This window comes from Dendronephthya gigantea, unplaced genomic scaffold (assembly GCF_004324835.1).
Source record: "Dendronephthya gigantea isolate DGI-Jeju-01 unplaced genomic scaffold, DenGig_1.0 000130F, whole genome shotgun sequence".
In the NCBI taxonomy this organism is placed as follows: Eukaryota; Metazoa; Cnidaria; class Anthozoa; order Malacalcyonacea; family Nephtheidae; genus Dendronephthya; species Dendronephthya gigantea.
In genome coordinates this window covers 341,701-352,731 of record NW_021163140.1, presented here as the reverse complement: position 1 = coordinate 352,731, position 11,031 = coordinate 341,701, and the positions used below count along the sequence as shown (strand labels likewise).

Genomic DNA, 11,031 nt, shown 5'->3' with positions numbered 1-11,031 from the left:
CCAGTGTAAAATATAAATAAACGTTTGACGTAGGCACTTTTATGCATGGGAGTAAAATTTGTTTGTATACCCACAAATGACTTTTATTACTGACCAATACGCTTTTTTTCGCTTACAAATATGGATAACCGTGAGACTTTTGTTTGCGCCGTGTATGACCTTGGACATGTCCTAAATCACTCTGGTAAATGTAGGCCTATTTAGCTTTTTATAAGTTACGTTAATCCTCACGGGCAAAAATTCGCGAACAGGTCATTCAAATTTTAACAATGGACTTCAATATAGTTCAGGGGGTTTTGGGACACCCTGTACAGGGTGTATCAAAAAAAAACGCAACCACTTAATATTCATGAATATCCTCTTTGTTCTACAACACAAAAGACGTTTGGCCCCTGGAATGCGAGAAAGCTTGTAATCATATTCTAGCGGCACAATCGTCGGTAAACAAAGTCAGGTGCGTAAACCAACGAGCTGAATTGAAAGTATTTAACGAGTAAAATTTTACTTACAACTTATTTTATAAGGTTGACAATAAAAACTCGTTGTTCGGTTGTTAGCTACACCATTATTAGTTTAGCTGATTTGACTATTAGCAGTTGAACTGTACGATTAGAAGTCATTTTAAAATCCCAGGGGCATAAAATCTATTGAGCTTATGAACAATATGAATTTTAGAATATTAAGTGTTGCGTTTTTTTTGAGACACCCTGTATATAGCGCGATAATTGGGAGTAAATATTGACGGTCAAGATTCCCCTTTTGTTAGGTGAGCAGTCAGTGCGTTTACGATGAATGGAAAGGCATTTTCATGGAAACTTACGGTTTGAAACATTTATGAGATTAATAAAACGTGTTGCTTTAAATTTGTACTAAAAAGAGTATAAATTATAACCTGCGAAATAGATAGGATATGGTTTAAGTTTAATGCAGGAATTGCAGCAGTTCTTTGCAATAATTTCAAATTGAAATAGTGGAATATTTACAGTACATCGAATAGTTGAAATCTACTTTTAAATAAAAAGGTATTGATCCAGGGTCGATGGTACGAAAGCTGGATAGCGCTGTCCACCTGATAGTCATTATTTCGATCACTCTAAAATTTCCCGCAGTTTGGTATGACCGAAAAAATCTGTGGTTAGCGCTATCTAGCATTCGTACAACCATACACAACCCAGAAGACGTGGATAACTTCGTAACTAATCAGGTTAGCGTCAATTTTTCTTCTTGCAGTCTGTCAAACAATCGAAGTCCGGCATGTCTATAGTTGGTCAATTGAAATCGAATGTTTCAAGGGCAATATGCCACCGCACTTGGTTGCTCTTGCACTAAATTAGAAAGCATTTCAAAAAGTTCTTGTTAGGATTGCCTATAGTGAAACTGATTCCTTACAAGCATTTCCCGGCCGTTTTTTATAAGTTTTGAAATAAAAAAATTGTGTGATTTACTCTAAACGGGAAAATCACTAAGTAGCTAAGAACCTGGGAACTGTCTATTTTCATATGAATATTTACATCACTCTGTCGGATACGAGTGTCTCGGCTGTCAATTAACAATATGGATAAGTAACGTTTTTTCCGATCGCCATATTAACAAACTTGCCTGAGTAATATCAGATCCTGTGAGTCTGCATGTCATAATAAAACATGCCGATCATAGATTTAAAAGTATTTAGTATAAAACTAGTAATAGACAGAAAGTATTTCTTCTTTATTTTCTTTCCTAAATAGTTTACTGATATTCAAAAACATGGATTGTCAAGAGTTGAAAGTTGAAACTTGACAGTTCAAGAAATGTCGCATATTGTAATCGCGTGACCTGACGCGTCCTTTCCGGAATATATGTTATGAAAATTTAATATTAATACCTCTGTTTTTTTTGTACTGTGTTTTCCAGTTCACAATAAATGATATACTTAATACTAAAACAATCCGGGCAACTCCTCCTCGCTGTCAATTTGCTAAAGATGATGTAAAGTCCGTTCTGCGCATATATTCTGCGCATAACAATGTTTGTTTACGTTTGTCATTATAATCTTTACATGACGTATGTATCGTTTTAATTTTCCTATTTTCTTCGACCGGCTATGATGAATATGCTTATTTCATATTATATTTTGAAGAAGATATGAAGCGAAGCTTGTAAATAATCTGTTGTTTAAAACGTTATATATTTGTAATTGTAGGACAAGCGAGAAAGTAGCGTCTGTAGCAACGACAAATAGCGTCGCCATCTGGTGTCCTCATTCAACAAATAAATTCTTGAAGCACTTCTTTCAGCATAATATTTCTCTTTTCTAGCAGCCTTCTCTTCGGTCACTCGCAATTCGAGCCTTTTCGCCTTGCGACATAAAATAAAATAATTGTGCTTCCCAACTGCCCGTTTGTAATACTACGCGCTAATATCGACATTCCAAAAGTTGCTCTCCCACTAATGCTTAATGGAATGTGTTGCTACGCAGAATATATGCGCGGAACGGACTTTACATCATCTTTAAATTGTTGTCAGCATTTGTACCAAAAAGCGTATAAATTATAACCTGCGAAATAGGTAGGATATGGTTTAAGTTAAACGCAGGAACTGCTGCAGTTCTTTGCAATAATTTCAAATTGATAAAGTGGAATATTTACAGTACATCGAATAGTTGAAATCTGCTTTCAAATAAAAAGCTATTGATCCGGGGTCGATTGTACGAAAGCTGGATAGCGCTGTCTACCGGATAGTCATTATTTCGATCACTCTAAAATTTCCCGCTGTTTGGTATGACCGAAAAAATCTGTGGTTAGCGCTATCTAGCATTCGTACAACCATAGACAATCATGGCCAGAACATGAACAGATATACTTCGTAATTAATCAAGTTAGCGTTAATGTTTCTTCTTAATGCAGTCTGATCAAACAATCGAAGTCCGGCATGTCTATAGTTGAACAACGGTCAATTGAAATCCAAAGTTTCAAGAGCAAGATGCCTCCGCACTTTGTTGGTCTTGCACTAAATTAGAAAGTATTTCAAAAAGTTCGTTTTCTGGATTGCCTGGAGTGCAACTGATTCCTGACAAGCATTTCCCGGCCGTTTTTTATAAGTTTTGAAATAAAAAAATTGTGTGATTTACTCTAAACGGGAAAATCATTAAGTAACTAAGAAACTGGGAACTATCTATTTTCATATGAATATTTACATCACTCTGTCGGATACGAGTGTCTCGGCTGTCAATTGACAATATCGATCAGTAACGTTTTTTCCGATGGCCATATTAACAAACTTGCCTGAGTAATATCAGATCCTGCGAGTCTGCATGTCATAATAAAACATGCCGATCATAGATTTAAAAGTATTTAGTAAAATCCTGGTAATAGACAGTTTGTATTTCTTCTTTATTTTCTTTCCTAAATAGTTTACTGATATTCAAAAACATGGATCGTCAAGAGTTGAAAGTTGAAACTTGACAGTTCTAGAAATGTCGCATGTTGTCATAATCGCGTCACCTTTCAGGAATATATGCATATGAAAATTTAATACTAATAACTTCTGTCTCGCATAAGTTGCATTTTGGTCGCAGCGAATGCAATTCAAAGAAATGATAATTAGGTGATTAACCACATTAAGCTTTATTAATCATTATCATCTGAATATATATTTTATTTGAACTGACCAAAATGTGACCGATTTTACTAATAAACTAGATTTTACTGATTAGCATGGGAAATGTTTAGAAGAATATTAAGTTCTCATTTACTTTCACTTATAAGCTCTCAACAAATTTTAATATATGGTTAGGATGCTGCTCACTGCAGGAGAATATGTAGACGGAATTCAATACTTATTTAAAAATCGGCAAATTATAAATCCGTGCAGTTATGCATAAATAAAAATGATTTCTTATGACGAACTTTGTGTGCATGTGTCTGAGTCTCTGAGAATAGGATAAATATAAAGACGTGCAGATGCGCTCAAGTGTTTATGAGCGTGCTCACACATTATCATTTCTGTGTGGATATACGTTGGATGCAAGAATTGTTGTTGTTCTTTGCAATGATTTCAAATAGAAATAGTGGAATAGTTACATGGAATATTTGATATCTTTAATGCTTTCAAATAAAAAGCTATTGATCAGACACGCATTCCGAATCGGAATTTGCAGTACATGTTTAAATAAAAATTTGTGTGATTAATTCTCAACGGGAAACGACTAAACTAAGTGTTGACTAAATATATATAATATCAGATCACCAAGTAGCTAAGAACTGGAAACTATTCGAATAAATATCCCAACTATTGAAATACAAGATGGAGCTTACCCCAGTTTGTAGTCTGACAACAGTAAAGATTTTAAAACTTCACACATGCAGAAACTTCAGTTCGTCAATGACTTAGAGTTCCATTGCCCGCGAGGATAAATGCTATTCGTGGGTCTATTATGTCAAAAATAACGCAGTTGAATATTTGTGTGTCGGATATATGTGTCTTGGTTGTAAATTAACAATATTGGTTATTAACGTTTTTCCGATCGCCATATTAACGAACTTTTCTTAGTAATATTATTATGTTTCATCTTTTGTTAAATAACGGTGTGATTATATACTGTAATATTTCTTCTTTATTTTCTATGTTAAATAGTTTGCTGATTTTTAAAACCATGGAATTGTCAACAGGTGAACTTTGAAACTTGACACTTTTTAAAAATGTCGCATGCATGATGCATGTAATAGCGTGACGTGGCGTGTCCTTTCGGAATATAAGTTATTATAGTATTTAATATCAATACTTCTGTTTATTTACGTACTGCGTTCCCAAGTTCTCGGTAATGCTATAGTTTACGCTAAAATAATGACGGCAACTCGGCCTGGTTGCCCAATTGTGAAATGGTTGTTGGTATGATGTTAAATTATTCCTCGGAGCGAGCGGAAAAAAATTACGGTTAAGGTGACGATGATGCATGAAGACGCTTTTAATATATTTATCGTTATTATTCGTCATTTCCCTGCTACCATCGCTAATTATAACGCATTAAACCCACGTTACTTATCTCTTATAGTGCAGTGGCGTAGCTAGCATTGATCATTTGGGGGGCCATATTCATGCATATATTCATTTTAACAGACTGTAAAACCAATCGATTTAAAAAGATCAAGAATATGCCCTCCCTCCCACCACGAATTATCGTTCCTGCTAAGTTCATGCTTGTCATCTCATGCTTTTTTGGGAGTGGATAGGTTCGTAATTTGCAAAATTTACACTACGTTAATGTAAGTTTATAAGTCGCATATCGGTCGCGAAGAATGCAATTCATGCATCACAATTAGGCGATAATTAGGTGATAAACGTCATTAGGCTTTCTTTTTATCTCATTATCTATTGTTTGAAATGTATTCGACAATGAATTTCGGGTCTGTTTGAGAATACGATCCGTGTGGGGCATTTTCGAGTTGTAATAAAGTTGTCGGCATAAATGTTTTCATATAACACTAGACCAGTGTTTTAGATACGTGTGGACGTTCCATACACATTAGCACGCATTTCCGACAATTAATAACCGTTGCCTTGTTAATTTAATCTGTCGTTTAACACAAACACATCTTAGAGGTACAATGCATGATACATTATAATTTTTATTGCATAATATTTTTTTTCATACATATACATTCGAACTTCCATTTATAAAATAAAGTTTTTGACTGCAAGTATATTTATGTTTTTGTCTTAAATGTCGGAGTATCTCAGCTGTAAATTATAAAAAATAAGTCGATAAGTATAACGCCCTCTCCGATATCCTTATTTAAACCCATGTATCAGATTTTGTACGCACAAAACTGCGCGAGCATGCCCGTAATCGTGACTAATTTAACTTTTCAAAAATTTTATACCTATCGAAGTTTGAATTTATATATATGAAAAAATTGAAGAAAAGCGCTATACAATTACAATATATATGTATGTGCATTAGACGTGTTTGTGTTAAACGAAAAGTTGAATTACCGGAACTTAATTAAGTTATCATGCTAATGTATAAAACGTCCATACGTATCTAAACCACATGCAGGTCTTGCGTTATATGGAAAAATGTTGCAAAATCGAAATACGAAAACGTCCCACACGGATCGCATTCTCAAACAGACACGAAATTCGTCCTAAAAATTTCGATGCATCACCATTGATTTATATATAGATTAAATTCCTACTTTCAAATATGTTTTCCGGCCGTCTACATATTCTCGTTCAGTGAAAATTTCAGATGTATGCTTATTTTTTATAGCCTAGCTTGTATTCACGGAGAAATGCTGTGTGAGCCCGCTCATAAACACTTAAACGCATTTACACGTCCAGCATTATATTGATCCTCATACAAACACGAAGTTCATCAGAAGAAGTCATTTGTATACATAATTTCACTGATTTATAATTTTGATGTCAATCTTGCTACCCCTAAAATTTTGTAAGTATTCCGTCTGCATATTCTTCTGCAGTGAAAATTTCCAATCATATATACATTTAAATAAAGTTAATAAGCTTGTGTAGGTACACCTTGTTAGTATTTTAATTATTACTGCTAGGCTAATTTACTTATTTTATGTCACCATGCAAACATACAAGAATATATTTACATTTGTTTATAGCGTTCATGTAAGAAGATGATAACTCGATATACTTCATATTAAGAAAAATTCTTATAATACTCAGTGGCGTAGCCATCGATAATTGCGGGAGGGAAATATTCATATATTCATGCATCTAATTAACAGACTGTAAAGGCAATTCATTTGAGAAGAGATTAATCCAGCGTATCGCGAAAATAGGAGTATTGGTTAAGTATATAGGATAACAGTATAAAGTCTAGTTTATGCATTCTATACAGGATGTCTCAAAAAAAAACGAAAACTATTGAAATCACCCACAACAATGCAATTGTTAGAGTTTGAATGCCTAAGCACTCTGTTGGGACCCACAGGTGTATAAATGTTTGCCATACGCATTTTTATGCATGCATATGATGCAGTAAAATTTGCTTGTACGCAAAAATGATATTTATTAACAAAATTTACAATTTACAAATATGGATAACAATACTTAAATGTGCATCTCAAGGACCATGACCTTCGACATGTCCCCTTTCTCTAGCAACACAAAGCATTTAGCATTTTGTCAGTTGCATTAAATCCCCACTGGCTGAAATTTGTGAACACGGCATTCAAATTTTAACAATGAGTGATTTCAATAGTTTTCATTTTTTTGAGACACCCTGTAGTTCCAATGCAATTCACACAATAGAGCTCAATGACATTGTTCACCTAGTTATCATTTGTTTGCATGAGGCAAGTTTGTTAATATGGCTATCGGAAAGAACGTTACGGATCGATATTGTTAATCGACAGTCTAGACACACATATCAGACATCTACGCGTTCATCTGAGAAAGATATATCCTTTTCAGAAGTCTTAAACCGCAATATTTTGACATTTTGGACACACGAATAGCATGTATACTCGGGTCAACACAACCCCAGTCATTGACGAACTGAAGTTTCTCTGCGAAGTTTTCAAATCTTTACTGTTTCAGACTACAAACTGAGGTAAGCTTCATCTTGCATTTGAATTGTTAGGATATTCATTTGAATATTTTCCAGTTTCTTAGCTACTTGGCTCTCTGATATACAGTGTATATATATATATATATATATATATATATATATATATATATATATATATATATATATATATATATATATATATTTATATATATATATATATATTATATATAATATATATATTTATATATATATATATATATATATATATATATATATATATATATTTATATATAAAGATAAAATAAAATAAACTTGGTTTACTTCATAAGATATTATTCACTACAAACTTGTTTCGTATAACATGCAATTAACGCTTGCCACACTCATCAGGTGAATTTAAATGTCGCGCTATGTTGTTGCCAAGGTTATATATACTATATACATGTTTGACGTAAACGGAAAGCTCTAGTGTTAAATTACATATAAATATATACAGATTATATCAAGTAATTATATTGCTTAAGAGAAATTTGTTTCTATGCCTGCATTTCCATAACAGTTCACTTCTTGAATTTAAAGAACAAAGTTCAGGCTGGTAAATTATTATATATGAATATATATATATATATATATATATATATATATATATATATATATATATATATTATTATATATATATATATATATATATATATATATATATAAATATATATATATATATGTATATATATACAAAGCACACTATTTTTTTTTTGAACATATATATTATTATACTGGAAAAACCAATGCGAAATGCTCGTCTGATCAATATTTCAATTTGAAATTATTGCAAAGAACTACAACAATTCCTGCATCGAACGTAAACCTTATCCTACCTATTACGAAGGTCATCTTAATTTTTTATACAAAATCAGGCAATTCTATATTAAGTTAAATTAACCCACCTTAATCGCATAAATGTTTCCTATCCCGAGTTTCCATTAATTATATTGATTCTTTTCATCTATGTGTTATTCATTTCAGATAATTTATATTCTCTACCCAAATGGATTTCCGTATGAATGTTTGCCTGTTCCTGCTTTTTTTTGTCGCATATTCTGCGGTTGATGGCCGTAAAAGTGATTCCGCAGAAGGTATAATTTAACGGTATTAGGATGTAACGCTATTTAGTCAGGGTCTTCGTAAGAAGCCTGTTGTAAAAACTTTAGTAATATAGGTCATATATTTCCTCTTTACCCTTTGATCTTTTTACTTATATATTTCCCTTTAATTTATTATACAAACAGAACAACAATACATTTTAAATCAATAAAGTGTGAAGAAAATTCCATTCACATGCAGCGCCATGAATTTCAACAACAACACGGTTAACGGTCGCAGTTTAATGGTATATATACACTCATGGAACTCGCGGCGGTGTCCCCCTGCTACGCCATTCCACGCGCCACGCAAATTGCTCTGCATGTTGATATTTTAAAGTTAGCTCTATCGATCTCCATTCTTGCGCCTAAATTTTAAAAATAAACGGTAAATGATTGGTTTTTTTGCAAGAAATATATGCGTTATAGGTTAAAGAAGTGATTGATTGAATCGCGAATGATTTTCTTTATAAATATCGAGCTTGAGCTGATTTGAAAACAAGCATGATTGATGTGTTATTTCTATACAATTCAAAAATACACCACCTATTTTGCCATGTTAAATCTAACAAAAACTACATGTTTTTTATTCGAATCTTGAACTTGAATTCAAAGGATTTACAATAAACAAATGCAACTTGTACCTATACACGTGCATGCAATATACTCTTTACATGCATGAGTAAAAATCCAACTTCACCACACACAAATGGAAAATGCTAGGAGACATTAATTTTTCATACATGATTGTATAATATTCATGAAAGACATGCAAATCAATTTGCAATCTAATCTAAAATTAATTATGATATTCTATGTGGCTTCTATATGAGAAGATTGAAATTAAGCTATTTTCCAATCAGAACTATGTACATTTTTGGATGTGAATATTTAATGAAAAATGTAAATATTTTGTGCTCTGAAACAGTAACATGGCATGAACTCAATGTGTCCTAACCTTCCCTTTTAGATTGAGTTTTAATGTTGTAGAATGTACATTGCATGGATAGACACAAGAACGAGGCTTTTGCTTGATATTAACTAGATGAATGAATTAAGATCAAGCGTAAGTAACTTGAGCAGTCAACATGCAAAAAAGGATAATAGAAAAGCTTATCCATATATGAACAACATAAAATTCTCATACTAATATTATACAATACACATCTGTTTCAACCAATAGCATAGCTTCGTTCTTTAGAAAGCATAGAAAAGCATTAGCCAATTGAACAAAAGCTTCCGAGCACTGCGACATGTCCCTTGCTTGTGTGCGCGACTTGAAATGTAACGGAATTAGCTGATATCGGTGTAAAAATCAACCAATCAGAAGCCAGATCTTCGACAAAATTGAATTATTATTTCCTTCATTGCATATGACTTCAACACTCGAAAATATCGATTAATTTTATTATATTTAGGCGAAAACACGCTTATTTTTTCCCAACGGTGAATAGAACTTAAATTTCTCGCCCTATACTATATTAGTTTGAAGAATAAGGACAAATAACCCCAGGCGTATGATAACTTAGTTTTGTCAAGACGCCTTATGATGTCATGATCTAAGATCAACTGGAAAGCCCTGTAAGAAAGCAGTAGTATTTAACATTCGGCAACCGCAAATACATAAAAATCTCTCACATACTTTCCGTATGTTTCAATCTTACAGTACTCTTTTGTCAGCATGATCTTCGTGGTATGTGCCTGCCTTCAGGCATAGATTGTTTTGGTAGGACAGAAGACTGTCCGGGTATTTGTTTTGGCAACGAACATTGCTGTTGGTAAGTATTTCTTAATGGAATAATGCTAAACAATTTTTTCACTTCATCACGTCCTTAATTTTCTAGAGAAAAATTAAACCTAACAATTTTATCCTAAAGGTCCGTTTACATGCACTTGCGATTTTTGCGACGAATTATGTACAATTTTCTCCTTTTTACATATGTGGAGGAGTAATTAGTTACGAGTAATCTTATGTATAAATGCTCTTATTTGAACATCACTAACTAATTCACTCGTTCCCATCTATCAAAAGAAGAAAATCGCACATAAAAATCGCAGAAAATTTTCAAAAATGTAAACGGGCCTTAAGAGAACGATATCATGCAGAAAGAACAAAGTAAAAATCAATACACTTATCCGCAAGTTCTGTGTCGGTGGTCCTAGTTCGATTTTTAGTACCGGCACTATTTTGTAAAATTCCTTATTAAGAACAATAGCTTTAAGACTTTTCTTAATTAGTTCTTCCCACAATACTTCAGCGCTAACCTTTAATTTTCTTTTCAGCCTAAAGTATTAACCCGCCTGGAAAATAAAATGGAAATGGCAGTTATGAAATGTCCATGCAGTTTACTTTGATTAATAATAAAAACG

General features: G+C 32.9%; 1 long non-coding RNA gene across 1 annotated transcript; it reads left to right on the top strand.

Moving 5' to 3' along the window:
- Positions 1–7,466: 7,466 nt before the first annotated feature.
- On the top strand, positions 7,467–11,031 carry LOC114536074. The gene is made up of 4 exons (XR_003688393.1): positions 7,467–7,564; positions 8,546–8,655; positions 10,328–10,439; positions 10,945–11,031. It is a non-coding gene; the product is annotated as an uncharacterized LOC114536074 (long non-coding RNA).